This window comes from Lissotriton vulgaris, chromosome 12 (genome assembly GCF_964263255.1).
Source record: "Lissotriton vulgaris chromosome 12, aLisVul1.2, whole genome shotgun sequence".
Classification (NCBI taxonomy): domain Eukaryota; kingdom Metazoa; phylum Chordata; class Amphibia; order Caudata; family Salamandridae; genus Lissotriton; species Lissotriton vulgaris.
Window position 1 is genome coordinate 389,781,705 of NC_141700.1, and position 22,992 is coordinate 389,804,696.

Genomic DNA, 22,992 nt, shown 5'->3' on the forward strand with positions numbered 1-22,992 from the left:
AATGACCCCTGCAATAGGAACACAACAGGGTTCCTATTTGATTGTATTCAAATTTCGTCCAAATAAAAAAAATTATTGAGGAAGATAATTGATAATACATCATGCTTGTATCGTTTTAGTTAAAACATTTTTCAGAATTAGAGCAAAAGTCGAGTCCGCTCTGCTTCTGTACCATTCCAACAACCATTTCACAATGTGGTAACTTCAGCAGATTTGAAAATCTGGGTGAGTCACTATTTCTTTATTTATTTATTTGTGGGTTTGTAATGCGCTAGAATCGACTCCCGAAGGAGTATCTCTGCGCAAGACCGCTGGGGAACCCGTCCTGGCTTTCCCTGTGAGATGGTCCCTACTGGGTATCTCCAAGGTGAAACCAGGCATCCCCGGCGTATGTGGGGGGCCGTTGTGGAGATGAGGCAAGCTAATGCCCAGAGTTGCCGAGTGTGATCCCTGGTTAGAGTAGGCACCGAGGTGAGAATTATCGAGTCCGCTGACCCTGGTCCACGACCCTGCCGCGTCGGAAATTGAACCCTGGTCCGGGGCTGTCCTCTGCTCTTGGGTCTGCCGCCTCTAACCAGTGAGCCACACCACTCCACTATGGTTGTTGGACTGCACTTTTACAGTAGAATAAACACTCCCTGTTTCAAAAGGAATATTTAAAATATGATATATCCATAATCTGCTCAATATCTTATGAACCATTAAAAATGTTTAAGTACAAGTGTAAGCATCCATTTCCTACATGGCTCTATTCGATTAGGGAAAATCTCTGTCAGTAGCACAATTTTATCTACAAACAAAACCAAAACATTTCTGTGTCAGAACTCTGGAATGCCTCAGTTCAGCAATATGGGCATATGACAAATCGCACTATAATCAAATATGGGCCCTGTGGGAATGAATTCTTAGCGCTCTCTTTTGAAAAGATTTCATGGCATCTAAGGATATTTTGGTAACTACCATTTTTTGTCAGAATATAAATTAAAAATAGTTACAATTAAATTGACAACCCACTGAATTTCTCATTCAATGATTACTTTGTTTCTTTGACAGTTATTTAAATTGTAACAACCTGTTTTTTCACAAATTATTTGAACTGCAATGGGCAGCAAATTTGCCCCGGGTGTGCTAATATGTAACATTATTTTGAAAAAGATCCCATTCTTGACCACATGGAATGGATTTACTGCATTTTTATCAAATTGAATATATTAATGATATGCTGAGAATATTGCAAAGCACACAAGATGAATTACAATGTTTTGCAAACTTTTTAGCAATTACCCATCACTCTAGCTGTATGTAATCCACATATTCCGTCATGTTTGACAGGATCTTTTCCATGCTGTATACGGTACATACACGCCAACATGAGAGCTCTCTTTAAAGTGTGTGTGAATGGCTTAGGGCCTAACAAACTAATATTCTGAAAAATGTCATCAGTGTTTGCAAGTTTGCTAGATTATTTTAATACATTTTTGTTAGTGCTGTAAATTGACATAAGAAACGGACTGAAACCGTGTTTCAGCTTAAAAGTCTAACAATGGAGAGGGGGCTCCATGCAGTCTATGGAAGATCTAAATCAGACATCCAAGGCAACTTTACTTTTAGCAGTGGGCCAAAGAAAAGTAGGATTGACTGCTTTTTTATTAATTTAGAATTCTGGCAAAGAGTGATGGACATGGAGGTCGTGAATAGACCAGAGAGCGACCATGAACCTCTTTTTTTGACAATAGATGTGAATTACACTCAGAATCGGAGTGGCAGCCCGGACATCGTAACATCAGATGTGATTATGTCTAATGATTCCCGCAGGTTAAAATGGACACAGGTTTCCGCAGATGAGGCTACTGTAACCCAAATCAAGCTGACACTCACTGACTCTCTTGCTGCCCTCTCGCAATTCGATCCTAATGAGGATAGCTTATCAGCCCTCACAGTACATCATGAGGCCCTGTTTGCCATGCTGAGATCTTATTTTGTAACACCCAAAGTGCGAAGCAACGGGTGCCTAGGTTATAAGGCAGCTCAGTGGTATGATGGGGCATGTAGGAATGCTTATAGGGATCTGTCCAATGCAAAAGGGAAGGTTCTGTCCAGGAGATAAGGAGTAGGAGATCTGAATATAAGGTTATCCAACTACGGGCAAAAAAGGCCCATGATGAAAATAGATGGAAGAACCTGCTGGTCGCATGTAATGGTAAAAACTGGTGCAGATTTTGGCATTTAATCAAAAGGGGAGGTGACCATGCCGGTCCGGTACCTGCTAACAATGTTACCCCAGAAGCCTGGGGTTACATATTTTCAGACCCAATTTTCTTCTCACACAAGTGACTCAGGACAGTATGAATGTGCAGTTCCAGAGGCAATACTAACTTTTACCCCGCTAGAAATAGAATGTGCTTTTGACGGGGTAGCTACAGGCAGAGCTCCGGGACTGGATGGTATACCAGCGGATATATTTAAATCTGACCGGGAGAATTGGCTGAATATATTATTATCCTTACCAATGGTCTAGCTAGAGGAGCCCCCATTCCGGAATCCTGGCACGGGACAGAAATTATCCCCATATATAACAAGCACTGGCGTTGCCAATAGGTCTCGCAGTAGGAAAGTTGGAGCTATTGGTTTTGTAAATGACATTTTATATTTTTGTATTGTGATTTACAATGCCAATACTTTTAACTTTAGCATATGTGACACTTTTAGTATTTGTAATGTCACATGTTTTGTATTGACTTGACTTAGATGTATTGATATTACAATTAACATTGGCTTTTAATTTTTTTAAATAATTAATACTTAAATAAAAGTGATTGTAATTATTAATGGCAATTGCTTAAACTTTTGTAAATAACTGTTGTGAAGATTATGTCCAGTGACTAAAATCCAAGAACAGAAGTGAAATATTAACATTTTTTGTGACATTTGCATTAAAGCTTCAAACATTGAGAGAACATATTTGAACTAGTGATGCTGTGGTGGTGCTGAGTGATGCGGTGGTTGCGCTGAGTGATGCTGTGGTGGTGCTGATTGATGCTGTGGTGGTGCTGAGTGATGCTGTGGTGGTGCTGAATGAAGCTGTGGTGTTGCTGAGTGATACTGTGGTGGTGCTGAGTGATGCTGTTGTTGCACTGAGTGATGCTGTGGTGGTGCTGAGTGATGCGGTGGTGGTGCTGATTGATGCTGTGGTGGTGCTGAGTGATGCTGTGGTGGTGTTGAGTGATGCTGTGGTGGTGTTGAGTGATGCTGTGGTGGTGCTGAGTGATGCTGTAGTGGTGCTGAGTGATGCTGTGGTGGTGCTGAATGAAGCTGTGGTGTTGCTGAGTGATGCGGTGGTGGTGCTGAGTGATGCAGTGGTGGTGCTGAGTGATGCGGTGGTGGTGCTGATTGATGCGGTGGTGGTGCTGATTGATGCTGTGGTGGTGCTGAGTGGTGGTGTGGTGGTGCTGAGTGGTGGTGTGGTGTGGTGGTGTGGTGTGGTGGTGTGGTGTGGTGGTGTTGAGTGGTGCAGAGTGGTGCTGTGGTGGTGCAGAGTGGTGCAGAGTGGTGCAGAGTGGTGCAGAGTGGTGCAGAGTGGTGCAGAGTGGTGCAGAGTGGTGCTGTTGTGGTGCTGTTGTGGTGCTGAGTAGTGGTGCTGTGGCGGTGCAGAGTGGTGCTGTGGTGGCACAGTTTTTTTTTGAGACAAGTGATGCAGTGGCATTCAGTGTTGCTGTTGTAGCGCATAGTGATGATGTTGTGCCCCTGAGTGATGCTGTGGTGGTGCTGAGTGAAGCTATGGTGATTGAATAGATAGAGTGAGTGAGATAGATAGATAGATAGAGGGAGGGTGAATCATAGAGGGAGGGCGATAGAGGGTGAGCAATAGAGGGAGGGTGATAGAGGGAGGGCGATAGAGGGAGGGAGTGTGAAAAATGGATTGAGGGGGATTGAGTGATGGAGGGCGGTAGAGTGATGTTGTGCGTTAGAGTGATGTAGGGCGATAGAGTGAGGGAGTACGATAGAGTGAGGGAGGCCGATAGAGTGTGTAAGGGCGGAGGGTAGAGTGATTTAGGGCGTTAGAGTTAAGGAAGGACAGTAGAGTGATGGAGGCGGATATGTGAGGTAGGGCGATAGAGTGAGTGTGGGTGATAGAGTAATTTTGGGCGATAGAGTGTGTGAGTGCGATTGAGTTATTGAGGGTGCTACAGTGAGTGTGGACGGCAGAGTGTTTGAGGGCGTTCGAGTGAGGGCGGTAGAATGATGGTGTTAGAGTGAGGTTTGTAGAGTGAGTGCGTATGAGTGAGTGCAGTTGAATGAGGGCGGTAGCGTGTCAGGATGAGGGCGGTAGAGTGGTAGAGTGAGTGCGTCAGAGTGGTAGGGTGATGGTGGTTGAGTGTCAGAGTGAAGGCGGTAGAGTGTTAGAGTGAGGGTCGTAGAGTGGTAGAGTGAGGGTGTGATAGTTGTAGAGTGAGGGCAGTAGAGTGTTAGAGTTAGGAAGGTAGAGTGAAGGCGTCAGGGTGGTAGAGTGATTGAGTTAGAGTTGTAGAGTGATGTAATTAGAGTGTGCGCCATTTTTTTTTTTTAGTATTATCTCTTCCGTACATTGAGCATTTACAAGTGAGTGTTATTTTTTCCCATATATCTGTATAAAGATATATATTTTGCAAACATGTGGGTGAATATTTATTCCTGTTTGTCCGCCTAGTGTAATAATAAAATACATTTAGTGTGCGTCTTTTATAAGTACAAAGTGAAGTTGTGTTTTGTGGCGATTTTTAGTATTTTTTTTTATTTAAGCATTATTTTTGTTGAGTGTTGCAAGTGTTGTGCTGAGCGATGCAAGTGTTATGCGTAGTTTTGTGTTGTGTTGAGTGTTGCATGTGTTGAGATGAGTGTTGCATGTGTTGGGATGAATGATGTTGTTGTTGCACTTAGTGATGCATGTGTTGTGTGTTTTGATGCTGTGGTGTTGTAGATTCTTGTGTTGTTGGAGCCTTTGATGTATAGTGATGTTGTATTCATTTTGAGTGGTATTGTGTAGTTGTTTAGTTGTGTTGTGGTGTTAGTTATTGATGCTTTGTTGGTGCTGTATGAGTGTATTTTAGTGTTGCTATGTTTAGTGTGTGATGTGTATATTTGTAGATGTGATGTTGTGTAAGTATTTTTTAGCATTATGTAATAAATGGAATGTGTATCTAACTTTTTTGTATTTTTTTGTGTTTAGTAATATGTTGACTGCCTTTGTTGATGCTTATGTATGTATTTTAAATAAAAAATGGCGGACGCAATGCGTCCCCTTCACGCAACCTACGTTTAGTAGGTCAGCGGTCTAGTTTTTTTTTGCTTTCCTTTTGGAAGTGTAACATTTTTGATTGACGTTTTATTTCAGCCAATCGGAGTGCTACGTTTTTGACGTTGCGTTTCGATTGGCATGCGTCAACGGTGGAATTCCCCAGAAGATCGAGATTCGCGGGGCGCAGAAGGCGTGTTCTTGTTCCTGTGCTGTTGTTGCGTCGTTAGACAGGTAAGACTTTATTTCTAACTGTTTTATTTATTTATTAGAATGTAGTATTGATAGTATGTATAAACTAAAGAATATTTTTTTTTGTATAAAAATGTAAATCTTTTGTTCGCGACTATATTACTTTTTTGTTATTTACTTAAAATATAGTTAATTAACTGTTTATAAAGTTGATATATAATGTCTGTTTGTGTCAATTTTAATGTATTTATTGGTTGTCTTTGTATTTTTACGTACATGATCTGTATTTTAACTTAGAAGAAGTATGTACTTTGTATTTATGTAATAACTGGATGTGATAAGTTTTAATGATTTAAATTGTTTATTTTTACAATGACAATGTTTGTAAATGTTTAGGAGGCACAGTGTTTAATTGAAGGTGTGTAAATGTATACTTTTGCGAATGTTATTTATGTTTTTAATCTTTATTAACGAAATATGCGAATAATGTAAGGCAACTGCAAATGTGGATGTTTCTTTGTGTTTTAATTTGCAAATGTATGTTGACGTTATTTCCATTAATCCTTCTTTTATCTGTGTTGATTGTTTCGCTTTTACATTTTTAGTTTTGTGAGTGTTACCTAAAGGTGTTAATAATGTACGTATTATGAGTTAGTTATGTGATTGTTAGCTAGTGTCGTTTTTATTTACTTGGTGCGTAACAGATCTTGTGCATTTTTTTGTTATTTAGATTTTTTTTTTTTGCATTTTCGTTTTGTTGTTTGGCCTTAGTTTTGTAGTTGTTTGTCTAGGTCTCAAAAGGATAGCGTAGATTCTTTTTTTTAAAGTAGTTGATGTGAAACGTTAATAATAGTGTGTAAAAAACTTGCTGTATAGTACTCAAATAAAAAGAGCATGCTAGTTTAATAATGATGTGAATTTTTTAAACGCCGGAAGTTGTCTGTAGGTGTTAATTGGAGGTGAAGATAGTTCCAGACAATGTACCCTTCAGAGTGAAGGCATCTTCTTTCAGCATAGCATTATTGTTAGGTTGATAATTTGGCAGAAACCTTTTTGATGTTTCCTATTTGTGGGTTAGCGGACATTTTCAGAAGGTTCTGAATCCGTGACCTGCGGGACTCCTGTGTAGTGCCTTGTGGACGAATCAACGATCCACAGTCTGAGCATGTGGTCTAAAGGGTGCTACCTGTAGCTTGGTTGTTTGATGATGAACAAGTTGTGTGTGATAGTAATGTGTTAATCCAGTCTAGGAATGTTCACCGCAGGAGCAGGGTGCCTCTGTGTGGGAGAACAAGAATTTGCAAGAGTCCCCAAAGTAAGCTTAGGTGATAAAGACACAATTGATTACGTCTTTGACATTATGAATGAAAGTGAAGCATAATATTGTGTGTGTGAGGATGAGGGGGTGAGGGTAAATGTTGCCTAACGCTATTTATGTGTTTTACGGTGTAGTTGGAGGGTGGACTTGGACGGTGTGAGTGTGAGTGGATGTGAGTGTCTGGGCATTTGATGTTGTGAGTGAGGCTGAGCGTGTGTTGGTGAGTGATGGTGTGTGAGGGTATGAGTGTGATTGAGGGTGTGAGGTTGTGAGAGTGTGAGAGTGTGATGTAGGGTGAGGATGAGTGAGGGTGTGTTCGGCTGAGGGTGAGGGTGGGTGAGGGTGTGAGTCATTGTGATGATGCCTATAGGTGATCATTTTTTCTCCGTGAATATTGTACACTTCAAATGTATTAATGTTGTGAAGCGTTTTTTGAGAAAGCTAATCCTGCCCTATGTAATGTTGATTGATGCTGTTGTTAACGCTGAATCAAAAAACAAACACATCAGTAACGTTTTTTATATAATGCATGTCAAAAGTTATCATTTTTTTGTACGGTACACATCAATTTGCACTGCAAAAGCTTGGCTTGCATTAACATAGATGCGCATTGATTTTGTCTGTGTTTGCTTATTCGAGACAATGTTTACCTCCTTATAAATTTCCGACTACAGATGTGCATTAATTGTGGCAAAGTATAAGTATGAAGCCACCTTTAAAAATTGTATTGTTGTTGTTGTTTAGTTTGAGTGAAATACTTTCTTGTACTTCTTAGTGAATTGCAAGTAGGATGTGAGGTCTAGTGCTCTTGTGATTACACACTTTCTTTGTTTTGTGGATTCTTTCCACCATTGTTTAATGGTTTATTTACTTCCCCTTACTTTAGTGACTGCTTTATGTTGTGAATTTGTGTCCTTTAGAGGTCTTTGTCCCCTTTTAAATTGGTGTATTACTCGCTGTGTATTCAGATGTTTCCCTTTTTTCTTCGGATTTATTTTTTTCTGTAAAAAATGTTATATTTAACAATCCTTTACTGCGTTTTTATGTATTAATTTGTGCACTGTCCTTGCGATGCATTAAGTTTTCATTTTTGAATACCTACAAGTGTGTAATCTGATGTTTTGTTATTGAATTAAATGTTGCCTAATGCTATTTACTTTTGGAGTTGGAGGGTGGATTAGTAGTTGGAGGGTGCATTAGTAGTTGGAGGGTGGATTAGTAGTTGTAGGGTGGTGTTGTAGGGTGGAGTTGGAGGGTGGACTTGGACGGTGTGAGTTTGAGGGTGAGTGGGTGTGAGGGTCAGGGGGTGTGAGGGTGTGTGATGGTGTGTAAGGGCGAGTGAGGGTGACTGTGTGAGTATGAGTGAGGGTGTGAGGGTTGTGAGGGTGAGGGGGGTGAGGGTGTCTGAAGGTGAGGGGGTGAGGGTGTCTGAAGATGAGGGGGTGAGGGTAATGGGGTGTGAGTGTGTGTGATGCTAGGTGTGGGTGAGTGAGGGCGAGTGTTGTGAGGGTGTGAGTGTGTGAAGGTGAGTGAGGGTGTGCAAGTTTTAAGGTGAGTGTGTGACTGTGGGTGAGGGTGGGTGAGGGTGTGTGAGGAGGTGTGAGGGTGAGGTTGTTGAGGGTGAGGGTGTGTGAGGAGGTGTGAGGGTGAGGGGGGGATGTAGAGTGATGGTGTGTGAGGGTGAGTGGGGGAGGGTGAGTGAGGGTGTGTGAGGGTGAGGTTGTTGAGGGTGAGGGTGTGTTGTTGAGTGATGGTGTTTGAGGTTGTGAGGGAGTTTGAGGATGAGTGATGGTGTGTGAGGCTGTGTGTGAGGGTGTGAGTGGGTGTGAGTGAGAGTTGTTGTGATGATGGCTATAAGTGTTTATATTTTTGCCGTGAATATTGTACACTTCAAATGTATTAATGTTGTGAAGCGTTGTTTCTGAAGCTAAGAGACCTATGTAATGTTTATTGATGCTGTTGTTAGCGCTGAATCCAAAATCAAAGACATCAGTAATTTTTTTTATATTATACATGTAAATTTATTTCATTATTTTTTTTGGTAAGGTACACATCAAGCCGCACTGCAAAAGCTTTGCTTGCATTAACATAGATGCGCAGTCATTTTGGAGGGTGGAGTTGTAGGGTGGTGTTGTAGGGTGGATTAGGAGGGTGGCCTTGGACGGTGTGAGTGTGAGGGTTATTGGATGTGAGGTTCAGGGGGTGTGAGGGTGTGTGATGGTGTGTGAGTGTGAGTGAGGGTGACGGTGTGAGCATGAGTGAGGGTTGTGAGGGTGGACTTTGAAGGTGTGAGGGTGATTGGATGTGATGTTCAGGGGGTGTGAGGGTGTGTGATGGTGTGTGAGGGTGAGTGAGGGTGACGGTGTGAGTATGAGTGTGGGTGATGGGATGAGGGTGTGTGAAGATGAGGGGGTGAGGGTAATGGGATGTGAGAGTGTGTGATGATAGGTGTGGGTGAGTGAAGGTGAGAGTTTGAGGGTGAGTGAGGGTGAGTGTTGTGAGGGTGTGAAGGTGAGTGAGGGTGTGGGAGTTTGAATGTTGAGTGTGTGACTGTGGGTGAGGGTGTGTGAGGGTGAGGGTGAGTGAGGTGGTTTGTGGCTGAGAGTGTGTGATGTATAGTGAGTGTGAGAGTGTTGTGATGGGTGTGAGGAGATCGTGGGTGTGTGAGTGTAAGTTGTTTGAGGGTGAGGGGGTGTGTGAGTGGAGTTGCATGCGTGAGTGGCGTTGCATGCATGAGTGGCGTTGGATGCGTGAGTGGCGTTGCATGTGTGAGTGGCGTTGCGTGGGTGAGTGGGTTTGCGTGGGTGAGTGGCGTTGTGTGGGTGAGTGGGGTTGCGTGGGTGAGTGGCGTTGCATGTGTGAGTGGCATTGCATGTGTGAGTGGCGTTGCGTGGGTGAGTGGCGTTGCGTGGGTGAGTGGCGTTGCGTGGGTGAGTGGCGTTGCGTGGGTGAGTGGCGTTGCGTGGGTGAGTGGCGTTGCGTGGGTGAGTGGCGTTGCGTGGATGAGTGGCATTGCGTGGATGAGTGGCGTTGCGTGGATGAGTGGCGTTGCGTGGATGAGTGGCGTTGCGTGGATGAGTGGGGTTGCGTGGATGAGTGGGGTTGCGTGGATGAGTTGCGTTGTGTGGATGAGTTGCGTTGATGTGGGAGTGGTGTTGCTTGGATGAGTGGCGTTGCGTTGGTGAGTGGGGTTGCGTGGGTGAGTGGCGTTGCTTGGTTGAGTGGCGTTGCGTGGGTGAGTGGCGTTGCGTGGGTGAGTGGCGTTGCGTGGATGAGTGGCGTTGCGTGGATGAGTGGCGTTGCGTGGATGAGTGGCATTGCGTGGATGAGTGGCGTTGCGTGGATGAGTGGTGTTGCGTGGATGAGTGGCGTTGCGTGGATGAGTGGCATTGCGTGGATGAGTGGGGTTGCGTGGATGAGTGGGGTTGCGTGGATGAGTTGCGTTGCGTGGATGAGTTGCATTGATGTGGGAGTGGTGTTGCTTGGATGAGTGGCGTTGCGTTGGTGAGTGTGGTTGCGTGGGTGAGTGGCGTTGCGTGGGTGAGTGGCGTTGCGTGGGTGAGTGGCGTTGCGTGGGTGAGTGGCCTTGCGTGGGTGAGTGGCGTTGTGTGGATGAGTGGCGTTGCATGGATGAGTGGCGTTGCGTGGATGAGTTGCGTTGCGTGGATGAGTTGCGTTGCTTGGATGAGTTGTGTTGCGTGGATGAGTTGCGTTGATGTGGGAGTGGTGTTGCTTGGATGAGTGGCGTTGCGTGGGTGAGTGTGGTGTTGCGTGGGTGATAGTGGGCTTGCGTGGGTGTGAGTGGCGTTGCGTGTCTGAAAGTGGTGCTGTGTGGGTGAAAGTGGCACAGAGCCTTTGATGTGGCCTGGCGCAGGAGAAATGCTGCTGCTGGGAACAGATGGCCTGGCCGTGAAGCAGGGGGCGGGGCAGCGCTGGGGTAGCCTGTGGGAGGGTGATTGATGCCTTGGATGGGGGGAGGGAGGAGAGCCTTTTGCGAGCCTTGTGCAGGAGAAATGCTGCTTAGGCTATTGCTATTGTAGGCGATGCGATGTGGGTAAGTATAGAGTGCAAGCATGGTGAAAGTAGATGCGTGGAGGATGGGTGCGGGTTTGGGAAACAGAGTACGGCCGGCCAGAGTGCAGGCATGGTGAAAGGAGATGCGTGGAGGATGGGTGCGGGTTTGGGAAACAGAGTACGGCCGGCCAGAGTGCAGGCATGGTGAAAGGAGATGCGTGGAGAATGGGGGTGGGCTTGGGAAACAGAGTACGGCCGGCCAGAGTGCAGGCATGGTGAAAGGAGATGCGTGGAGGATGGGGGCGGGCTTGGGAAACAGAGTACGGCCGGCCTTAACAGAGATCTCCTTCCCAAAATGTCTAATTGACAACACATTTCGTTTCACGCAGTATGCTGCTCTGTGAGCAAGGACACGCTGTACTCTGCAAATGTGGGAAAGTGGGCAATTTTAGTTATGAAGCTTGCAGAAACGACATCACCATAAATTATACCATAAAAGATATATTTCTCGTGGCAAAATTGCAAAAACGTTTTACTTTTTCAAAAAGTCTAACACAATTAATTAAAATATTGGTGGGAGCTGTGGATATTGCCTCAACTTTCGGTCTACCCCTGGCTATCATGACCCTAGATGCTACTAAAGCATTTGATAGGGTAAACTGGGAATATTTAAACTTAATTATGAAAAAATACCATCTGGGCCCTAAGTTTTGCAGGGCTATAAGTTTATTATATAATAATCCCAGAGCTTCCCTATTAATTAATGGTACACGGACCACTCCTTTTAAAATTAGTCGAGGAACAAGGCAGGGCTGTCCCTTATCCCCACTTCTTTTTAATTTGTATGTAGAACCTTTTGCTCAGTCTATTAGGGAGGATACTAACATACCACATTTTAATTTTTCGGGTTGGGAAAAAAAGATTGGTTTGTACGCCGATGATATAATCATTTACACAACTGATCCTGCGTTTGCCTATCCAATTATTATAAAGAGAGCGGAGGACTTCGGTAGATTTTCAGGATATGAAATTAACGCAGGGAAAACCGAAATTATGGTCTGGAACATTCAAAATCTTCAGCTTCCGATAAAATCTTCGTTGAGGTATCTGGGAATTACAATCACTAAAGAGTTACAACATTTTGCCCAAAACAATTTAGCTCGTATTTCTCGAGAATCTCAAACCTTGATGAAAGCTTGGTCCTTTCTCCCGCTTACCATCTATGGGAGAACCAGCCTGATAAAAATGAGTATCCTTCCGAAATTTACTTTTATTTTTAATTCTATCCCGTTATCTTTTGATACTAAACAGCTTGTAAAATGTCAGCAAAACATAAATTCATTTGTCTGGGGGTATAAATCCAGCAGATTATCCTGGAAAAAACTGAGAAGGAGAAGAGAAAAAGGGGGGCTCGCATTGCCAGACCTAGAATACTACTCCTGGGCACTCCATCTGACCCACTCTAGGATGCTGCCTAAGATCCCTTGGGAAAATGCAAATGGGCTTATGTATAAGGCTATGCTAATAGGTTCGGACCTTCCTGTGAACGGATTCCTTTTCAAGTTCGGGCACCAGAAGTTCTTCAAAAAAATTAGATTAAAAACATTATCAGGCACTGTAAAAGAATGGTTTCGAATAAAATCTAAAATTGGGATAGGTTACCTATCCAAACATGCCCCGATTTGGGATTAACATCACAAGAAGCCAACACAGTCAAAAGAGTTTTGTTAGATGCGGATATCACACAGTGGGGCGATATACTGGTGGAAAGATCAATCATAAGCTGGGATATTTTCAAGCATAAGGTAACATCAACACTCTCTTGGTTAGTATATTGGCAATTAAGTAGCTGGCTTCGGGCTCAAACCAAGAAGAAAGCAATGATGGGCGAGGAGAGCTTGCTAGAAAACACCCTAGTTGAAAGACCTCCTGGGAAAAAGGAAGTAGCACTTTTTTATTGGCATATCATAGAGGATGGAGAGAGGGACCTCAACTTACCGGAAAAACTCTGGGGTGCGGAGGGGGAAGCACATATGGAGGACACATGGGAGGAATCTTTTCTCCTTCTTTATAAAATTATCAAGCCTGCATGGTTGAGGCGTAACCATTTTTATACACTTCATAGAGCATATTATTCTCCTAAACGCCTGTCAAAATTTCAACCAGGGAAGTGCTGTCCCAAATGCTCTCTTCCAGCTGCCTCAGACCTCCACATGTTTTGGGAATGCCCGAACATTGCTACTTTCTGGAACGAAGTTAGAGCAACACTTGAATCTATTCTTGGCTTATCCATCCGGTGCTCATGGCTGCTGATCATTTTTGGAACCAACGATAACATTAAGGGACTAGAAAGAGAATTTCTGTTTTACGCCATCTTATGGGCAAGAAGGGAGATCTGCAAAAATTGGATAAGCATAAACCCCCCAACACATGCAGAGTGGCTGTCTTCATTATATGTAATATCAAAGCAGGACTTATCCAGAACATGTAGCCCCCGATCGGTGAGATTTTGGGATTTTTTGGTCAATTGGAAAAGGGACTGTTAGTCAACCCGGGGTTTTTTTTTTTTTTTTTTTTTCTTTTTCCCCGGGTCCGATGATTAGGCCTAAAATCTCCTTGTCCAAAGGGAGGCACAGTACAGATTTTGGACAACTGGTCAAACTGGCCTGAAGGGAGAAGGTACGTCCAAGCTCTGCGGGCGACATCGGGGCGGACTTTCTGTGTACTGGGAGTTCACTGATGGGCTTCGCGGTGTTGAGTAGAGAGCCGCCCCGATGGCTATGTGGTCAGGAGCACAATTGGACCGAGCCAAGGGCTAATGAGGACAAAAAAAAAAAAAAAAAAAAAAAAAAAACAATTAATTAAAATATTCGAAATCGTAAAAATAAATGTGACTCAAATAACAGATGAATGAATCAGCCTGCAGATTTCAAAGGACATTATTGTAGGCGATGCGATGTGGGTAAGCATAGAGTGCAGGCATTGTGAAAGGAGATGCGTGGAGGATGGGGGGCGTGGAGGATGGGGCGGGCTTGGGAAACAGAGTACGGCCGGCCTGCGGCCGGCCATGAATAATTAGGGGAGGAGAAGCTCTTTGATGTGCTGGGCTGAGTGCAGGCATGGGGAAAGGAGATGCGTGGAGGATGGGGGGCGTGGAGGATGGGGGGCGTGGAGGATGGGGGGCGTGGAGGATGGGGGCGTGGAGGATGGGGGCGGGCTTGGGAAAGAGTACGGCCGGCCTGCGGCCGGCCATGAATAATTAGGGGAGGAGAAGCCCTTTGATGTGCTGGGCTGGCCCTGAATGCGCGTGCTTGTTCACGTGAACTTCATGAAAACCGCGAGGCTGAAAGCCCTTTGGGTTGACTTGTGTTTTGCCGACATGAATTCTCGCTCCGCTCGATGCGCTTGCGCACATCGATAGGTCGCGAGACCTAAAAAGGGGGAGACGTTGCTGTTTGCTGCCTGAGGCAGGAGAGCCCTCTGCGTGCCGTTCTGCCCTTTTGTGACTGCTGCCTTGTGAGGAGACCTCGCGGAACCCGCTGCGCGGGTCCCGCTTCGCCCGTGTGCCTGGGCGTTTGGCTTGGCTCCTGAGGATTACTGCGGTGGACTTGGAGGACAACAGGGCTGCGAGCGCCAGGTGAGGTACAGGGACTCCATTGCCCAGGAGTCCCTGCGCTGTCATCACCTGCACCTGGTCGCTCTCCCTGCTTGTACCGCCCCTTGAGCACCTCCTCCCCATAATAGGAGTTGTAGGTGCCGCTGCGTGGGAGCGCCCTGGGAGAAGCCCGGGACAAGGGCGGGACCGTCTGTGGCCGTCAGGGGCCGAAAGAGGCTGGGCTGGGCTAACTCTCTTTCATTTGATTCTTCTCAACTCCAGCTGAACCGAGGAACTGATTACGGACATGCCCTCACCGGCACCATGTGAAACCCCATCAAGGGCGGGGGGAAGCAACACAGGGACGCTGGACAATTATTTTAAATCCGCCAAAGGAGATGGGGGTAAAGAAAGCTCCTTGGAGAGGCGCAGGGCAGAGCGCCGTCGCTCAATCGAAACCATGAAAAGTAGACCCCTTACTGAGATAATCCCGTATCCCATTTCCCAAGAGGAAGGTACCTCTACTGATAGCCAAAATCTACCAACCCAAGAGGACTTTCCCCTACTATTACGGGAAACCCTAACTACCCCTGGTATACTGCCTGAAAAGAACATAGAGATCACTCCATCCTTAATATCCAATATGGCAGTTGATTTGGTTACCCAAACCCCCCCGCTGAACAAAAGTAAGAAAAGTAAGCCAAAGCAAAGTGTTGTGGTGGACCTGCATGGGCCTCCACCTAGCAAACGCAGAAGGAAGACAAGGGGGGGCAGGGGAAAACCAAACTATCCCACTTAGATTTTGGAAAAAAACATAAAACCGTACTCCCCCCTGGCAGGGACAGAGATATTGTGCATATCGCTACCTCCCCTAAGGATTCAAGTGCTATCACTGCTGCTACTAACAGTGACCCAGTGGCTAATTCGTCTAATATAGCCCCCTCTCTCACATCTCCAGGGAGTATAGAATTCTTACTTCGCTCACTCTTGCAGCCCATTAGTGAAAGCTTGAAAAAAGTTGAGATTAGGTTTACCATTTTAGAGGCAACTCTTACTACCTTGAACACCTTAGTTAGTAAGCAATCTAAAAATGTGGGGCCCAATCCTCCTGCAGGTACCTTACCCAACACAGGAGTTTCACAGGGTGCCATCAAAGGACCCCCCCAGGGCGCTCTCACTGCCCCCCTTTTCAGCCACTTATGGCTATTTCAGTCCCGGCCCCACGAAACACCCTAACCAATATGCCTCCACAGTTAATAGACCCTGCCCCCCATAGTCTACAGACAGGGACCAACTCTGGGCTCCCCCAAGCTGTTAGTATTTCCTCTCCCTCTCCGGCCCGGCCTGCCCAAAGACCACGGAGACCAGATCTGCCCCCAGAAGCCAACAGGCTAACGGTGGTTTTAGCAGGTGCTCCCCAATTACAAAGCGGAGAAAACGAAGATTTCCAATCCCTGAAGAAAAAAGTCATTAAATGGCTGAATTGGAATCGACCCCTACCACCACAATTTAATAACGAGATCATAATGGTCAGAAGGGTGCCTTGGCTGGGGAAGACGAGAAAAACAATAATAGGGGATTGTATTTTGGTAACCTTCAAAGACCCGGGTACTGTTTTACATATTTGTGAAGGGGTGAACCGTTCATTGGATTCTACCATACAGACCCTGCCAGTCTCCTTTTTCTTTCCTCCTATTCGCATGCATTACGACCTGCCGCATGGAGATTGGACAAGGGTGGAACGTAGACACAGACACAAAGATTATGTCCAACGCCCAAATTTTCAGTTACCTGACACACCCTATTTCCATTTTAACCGCTTTAACTGCTTGAACGGTCTGGATGGGGTTGACTGACTGCCCACTAACAACCCTGTGACTCTGGACAATGGCTCCTGCAGCCCCCCTATGCCATCTGGCCTTATTGTTGGCAATGTTCCTGACGCACCGACTGATCCAACATCTGAAACCGTCTCCGCCCACTCATCTGGCACGGCAATTGACACCCCTGAACACTTGAGATTAATCTGGTGGAATGTTGCCGGACTAGCTAACAAACTGGCCGATCAAGACTGGGCAAATTACATCGAGACTGGAGACGTTTGTATGTTTCAGGAAACCTGGGCAAGAGAAGACTATGGGCACCAAGGTTATCAGTCATTTTTTATCCCAGCTAGGTGGGAGGGCAAAGGTCGCCCGTCAGGCGGGCTCACAACCTGGGTTGCATCTCACCTAGGCTGTGAGGCAATACGGTTACCGACCACCTCCGATGATATTCTTGCGGTTTTACTATCCTGGCCAAACCAAGCGAAACTTGTCTTAATTAACATCTATTCCAGGCCAGTTGGAATTGCCAAGGAATCACCTACCATAGATGAACTCACAAACTATCTATCTGAGCTATCAAGTGACTTATCCTATGTGGTGGGAGGGGATTTTAATTCTCACTTTGAGCCATTGTCAGGTCTTCTGGAGGGGTTCCCAATGGAAGAAGAGGCTAGATGGTCAGTGCCCCCGGTAGAAGCTCCCCCCCGAAGGCATGGACTCCCCTTGCATTACAAATCACAGCCCTCACCTTAAAGTTTGGAATCAGAGCCTGTAATGGGCGAATGAGATCTGACACACCCAGCAGAACCACCTATAATAGAGTGGGAAGAGAGTCTCGCTTGGATTATGTCTTGGTCCAAATAGTGAAGTGGCCAACCATCCGGGACTTTAGGGTAATGGAAAGGTTAGATAGTGACCATAATGCACTTGAGCTTGATCTTATTCACCCTGGTCTCCAGACTCCCACGATGTCTTTGGAGGGGAGTAAACCTGAACTTCTCCTGGAAAACAACAGGAGAAGAATCAGGTGGGAGCATCTGGTCGCAAGTAAGGCCCCTAACCTCTTTAGTAACATACGGAACGCAAGTAGGGGGCGGCAATGCAAATCCTCATGGTACAACACAGCCTGCAGAAGGGCAAAAGAGGAACTCTTTAGATCTATCAAGGAGGGTCTAGGGGGGGATAAGCTAAGAGAAAGTAGACAGGCCTATAAAAAACTTGTTGCCCACGCTAAAGCTGAATGGAAGGAAAATCAATGGGAAGAACTTACTAAGGCCCTAGCGATCAAAGACCATCGACTGTTTTGGAGGATAGTGAGTGGGGGGTCGGAAAATCTCCAGTCGGCAATTGAGCCAAACATCGCACCAGGGGTGTGGCAGGCACATTTTCAGTCCCTCTACAGCTCTGAGCCGGGAGAATCTATCACTGAGACTGGGGTTGGTTGGCCAGATTATGAGGGGGATCCAATAACTATGGGCGAGGTCACTGCTGCTATAGCAGGACTCACCTCGGGAAAGGCGCCAGGATTGGATGGCCTACCCGGGGACCTGTTTAAACAGGAGCCCATTGTTTGGGCCCCCTACCTTGCCGCTCTGTTTAACAGAGTTCTTAGCGGCATGGAAATCCCTAGTACTTGGCTGGGGGCGGAGGTGGTGCCCATATTCAAAAAGGGCTCGCCTCTCCTCCCAGCCAACTACAGACCCATCAGTTTAATTGATGTAGCACAGAAACTGTTTGGCAGGGTATTGCTGAATCGGCTCCAGGACTGGGTGGAAGGGAGTTTCTATGGTGGACCAGGTTTTTAGATTGAACATCATCTATTGGAGGGCAGCAATATTCGAGGGCGGCAGTCTCTACACAATTTTTGTGGATTTACGGGCCGCCTTCGACCTGGTGCCCAGAGGGAAACTCTGGAGCGTCCTGGCAGAAATGGGCGTTCCCCCGGACATCCTATTAATCTTACAGAGACTACACCACAACAACTATGCTCGAGTGAGGTGTGGGAGGTCCGGGGCACTTACGGATAGATTCCCCGTTGACCGAGGGGTAAGGCAGGGTTGTGTGCTGGCACCGACCCTGTTTTGCCTCTTCGTCAACGGGGTAATCGCCCACCTGAATGCCATTGACTATACCGATGCCCCCAAACTGAATGGCAGCAGGGTGCCTGCAATTATGTTTGCAGATGACACCCTGCTGCTGTCTAAAACCCCTATGGGGATACAGAGGATCCTCGATTCATTTGTGGCCTTCTGCACTGGCAGGGGGTTAGAAATTAACATGGCTAAAACCAAGTTTATGGTTTTGAACCCAAGCCAAAAACTGCGGCCAAACCCGCTATTGGGAGCCGCACAGCTCGAGAGAGTCTCCACCTTTGAATACCTCGGTGTGACTCTCAATGAAACCATGTCTTGGGGATCTCACCAGAGCAGGGCGAACCTTAAATTGGTACAAACTACAGGGGGCAATCCCCGGATGATGAATGGCTCCTCATACCGTCCGCTGGGGTTGCTCATCCAGATCTACAAGGTGCAGGCCAGGGGTGCAACTATGTATGGGGAGGAACTGTAGGGTCACACATCCTGTCGTAGTCTGTCTTTAACGGAGAATAATTTCATCAGACAGATAGTCGCACTTCCGCCCAGCACCCCGCTCCTCCCCTTGAGGTTAGATCTGGGTCTACGACCAATAGCCGATGAAATAGGTTTGAGACCCATAGCCTTCTGGCGTAGGCTGTGGAGTAGCAACGATCTTGCAGCCTATAGGGCGGAATTGATGGAACTATTGACCCACCCGAAAGCGCTTCGGATCCCCTGGATAAAATACATCCAAAATACTTGTATGAAAATGGGGTTCTCTGACCTATGGACTGATCCTGCTAATGCCGCACTAAACATTTCTAAGAGATCCCTGGCCAATGCATATCATGAACAAAAATTAGCTAGGGCCCTAGATAGCCAGGGTGAAGGGTCACTATCCTCAGTATTTGCACAAAGTAAGGACTTATACAGGTTTGAGGGGGTATTAGATGCCATTTCCCCTGTGCTGGCCAGGAAGCTGTTTCTCCAATGGAGATATGGCATATAGCCCCTTCGATCTTTCACCGGCTCCTGGTCATCACCTCCCACCACTAAGCAGTGTCCGGCCTGTGATGCCGCGGAGGAAACTGATTTACATGTGGTCCTCTTTTGCCCAGCTTACAAGGTTGCGAGGAAATACTGGCTCCTTCCACTGATTAGAAACATGGGTTGTAGGGAGTATGCCCCAATGTATAGGATTTTAAAATCTGATGTTACAGGCCCAACTGTGTTCGCACTGGGAAAATTTCTCATTAATGTCTGGCACACCCGCAACCGTATTTTAAAGACGCAGGCTCCCTCTTAATTTTAAGATTCATAGTTTTTAAGGCATTTTTAGCAACATGTAATTCCAAGGTTTTATACTGTTTAAGTGTGTATTGATTGATTATACATGTTGATTTACTGTGATTGCATATGTTTTACTGTTTATCTTTTATGGCCAATGGCCGAAATAAAGATTAAAAAAAATAAATAAATAAAAAGGGGGGATCGAGCGTGCCCATGCAATTACCGTCCCATCAGTCTAATAGACACTATGTAAAAGTTGGTGGCTAGACTAGTGCTATCTAGGGTAACTAGGTGGATTGATGATAATGAGATACTATCCACCTATCAAGCAAGATTTCGCTCCCATGTTGGCACTATTGATCAAGTTTTTAGATTTATGATGTTATTTTGGAATACCGTGGTCTTAGCTGGGGGCACCCTTTATGCAGCATTCATAGATCCTTAGTCTGCATTTGATCTAGTGCCCCATAATAAACTTTGGGACACTCTTAACAAAGCCGGGATGCCCGCAGAGATCCTATCATTCATCAGTAAACTATATGATTCTACTTATGCCCAAGTCAGATGGGGACAGCAGGGCGACACAACAGAACGTTTTTTGGTGAACAAGGGAGTGCAGCAGGGGTGTGTGCTAGCCCCTTCCCTCTTCTCTTTGTTCACCAACAATGTTGTCTCATATTATTCCGACTATCCCACAGATGCTCTGACTCTTGCTGGTTCGAGGGTTCCTTTATTAATGTTTGCAGGCGATACCCTAATTTTGTCAACAACACAAGTTGGTCTGCAAAGAGCCCTCGACCGATTTAGCCTGTTTTGTAATGACCATGACCTTGTAGTCAACGTTGACAAGAACAAGTTCATGGTCTTGCACAAAAACATAAAACAGTGAAAGCCAGAGTAGGAATGATTAATGTGCCCCTTGAACAAACTGATTGATTTACTTATTTAGGGGTTACATTGGGCAAACGATTAAATTGAAAACCACAGATGGATTTGCTGGTTTTAAAGCATAATCAACTAGCGGGCCCTCCTGAAAGAATACCCTCTATCCCAAACCAAACAAGTGGCTCCGGTTATGGCTATTTATCAAGGAAAGTTTAAAGCCTCAATAATTTGTGGAGCTGAACTCTGGGGATTCAAAAATGACTTCCTTTAGTCCAAGCACAGAATACCTTTTTGAGGGCATTGACTGGTCTCCTGCTGTCTACACCACTTGACTGTTATTGATGGACCTTGGGTGTATTTCCTTTGAGGGGGCAGCGGGTTTTAGACCTCTTGCCTATTGGTGACGGCTTTGGACTACCCCGGAGCTAGCTACTTACGCGCAAGCACTTAAGCACATCAGAGAAGCAGACAAATCCAACCAAAATTTCTTGGTTACACAGGATTAAGGCTACTTTATTGGATATGGGCCTCAACCACTTGTGGCTGGACCCAGAAGGGAAATCTTTCCCCTCGAAAACAGAACTCAAAGCCTTACACAGGGAGATGGTCTTGCAGAAGTCCTTCTCTCAGGTGAATGGTGATTGACTAACAGGCCTCTTTCTGGATCATAAAATCGAGTACAGAATGGAGGCCTAGTGGGGCACCATTACTAGCTTTGGTGATAGGAAGCTCTACCACCAATTTAGAGTGGGAAGCCTCCCTATAAAACCGTTCATAAAAAACTAGGGGACTGAGTTAGATTTACACTGCCATTCCTGTCCATGTGAGGAAGAGACCTTGCTGCATATCCTTTTTGTTTGCCATGCATATAAGGCCCCTCGCCATGAATGGCTTAAGCCTGTTTGTGTCAAAATAGGAACAAGATCCTGCCAAACGGCTCTGCATATTTTAAAATCTGATACCAGTGAAGTCATAGTCGTTGCTATGGATAAACTTTGGAGCTGGGCGTGGGCCATAAGAAGGAACCGGATGCAGGGCACTATGTAATTTTGTAATTATGCAAATATTTAAATACCTGACTTCTCATCATGTGATAGATGTTAATGAGTTTTGGCGTTTTTAGCATTCTCTAAATGAAATACGTTTATATGCCTATATGACTGTGAACTTCTGTTACATGTAATTATGGTTTTACCTTTCCGTCATGATTTTATTTATGACAAAAGTTCCATCATAGGTATATGAATTTAGATATGTTTAATTCGATTTTATCAAGTATTATCTTGTGATGTTGTATATGCTTTAGTAAGTCATTCCTGGTTTTATTGTTCTCCTGTATATGTGTCTTTTATGATTTTTATAATCGAATAAAAACTAATTGAATTGAATTGACATAAGTTACACTAACAAAGCAAAGAACTGAAATCTTTCTTGTCTCTGAAAGCTGCATGGCTACATGTAGTAATTAAAGATACAAGGCAACCTTCTCAAGTAGACATCAGACTTAGAAGGGTATAGGAATGGTTACATTTGCCTGCCTTCAGTATGCTTCTGTATTGGAGATATTGCTGATTTTCTGGAGTAAGGATACTAGACCCTGCACAGGCGGTCCCCAATTGTTGTAGAAGACAGTGTGAAGAATAGGGGGAATTTAGGAGGGGAAGACATGGAGACTGGCTGCGAAGGGAACGTGCTGAAGTGCAGATATCCGATTGTAGAACTATTGAATTTATTAGTAGTACTGTGTTTCCAAAAAGCTTTATTTGACAACTCATGTCATAAAAGCAGATCAACAATAAAATAAAGCGATTTCCAGCCATAAAATATAATAGTTACGAGAAGAGTAAAAAACGTAATAAAATATGTACAACAAGCATGATCAGAATTAAGACACATTCATAAGATTAAAAATAGGACGTACATATCATGGTAGGTATTAAAACAATGGTGCGTAGAAAGAGCTACGGGGGCTTGTTTTAAAACAACATCGCAAGCAATTTAGATATATGTAAAAAATGAAATAAAAGAAACCACACGCTGTGCTTATGGGATCTGAGACGCTGACACGAGAGGGCCATCGGGGGTGTTTCCACATCCAGCTCAAGAACTTAGCTACTGCAATTGTAATACATGGCAATGTGTCAGTGCACAATATTTTCAGTGCAATGCTACTCATTCTAGTGCCCAGATTCCTGCAAATTGGTGTAAGCCATGCTTTACAAGGACCAGCGTAAGCAGGGAAGACAAATAGGACTTTGGCATAAGACTCTTCCACTACCTCACAAAAGGGGCATTTGCTGTTACTTTATTTAGTCCTTTTTGCTGTAAATGTTCTTAAAGGCAAAGCTCCCACTCTACATTTGAAGTACAACTTCCGGTCAAAGGGTTTGGATATAATGTCCCAATACTGTTCAAAGCTTGCCAATGGTTTAACTGTTAAAGAAGCCCCCGTTAGCGTTGAACTATCGCTTTTTCTGTGCCTGTTATAGTACAGCAATTCCCAATATCTTTACTTTATCGCCTCT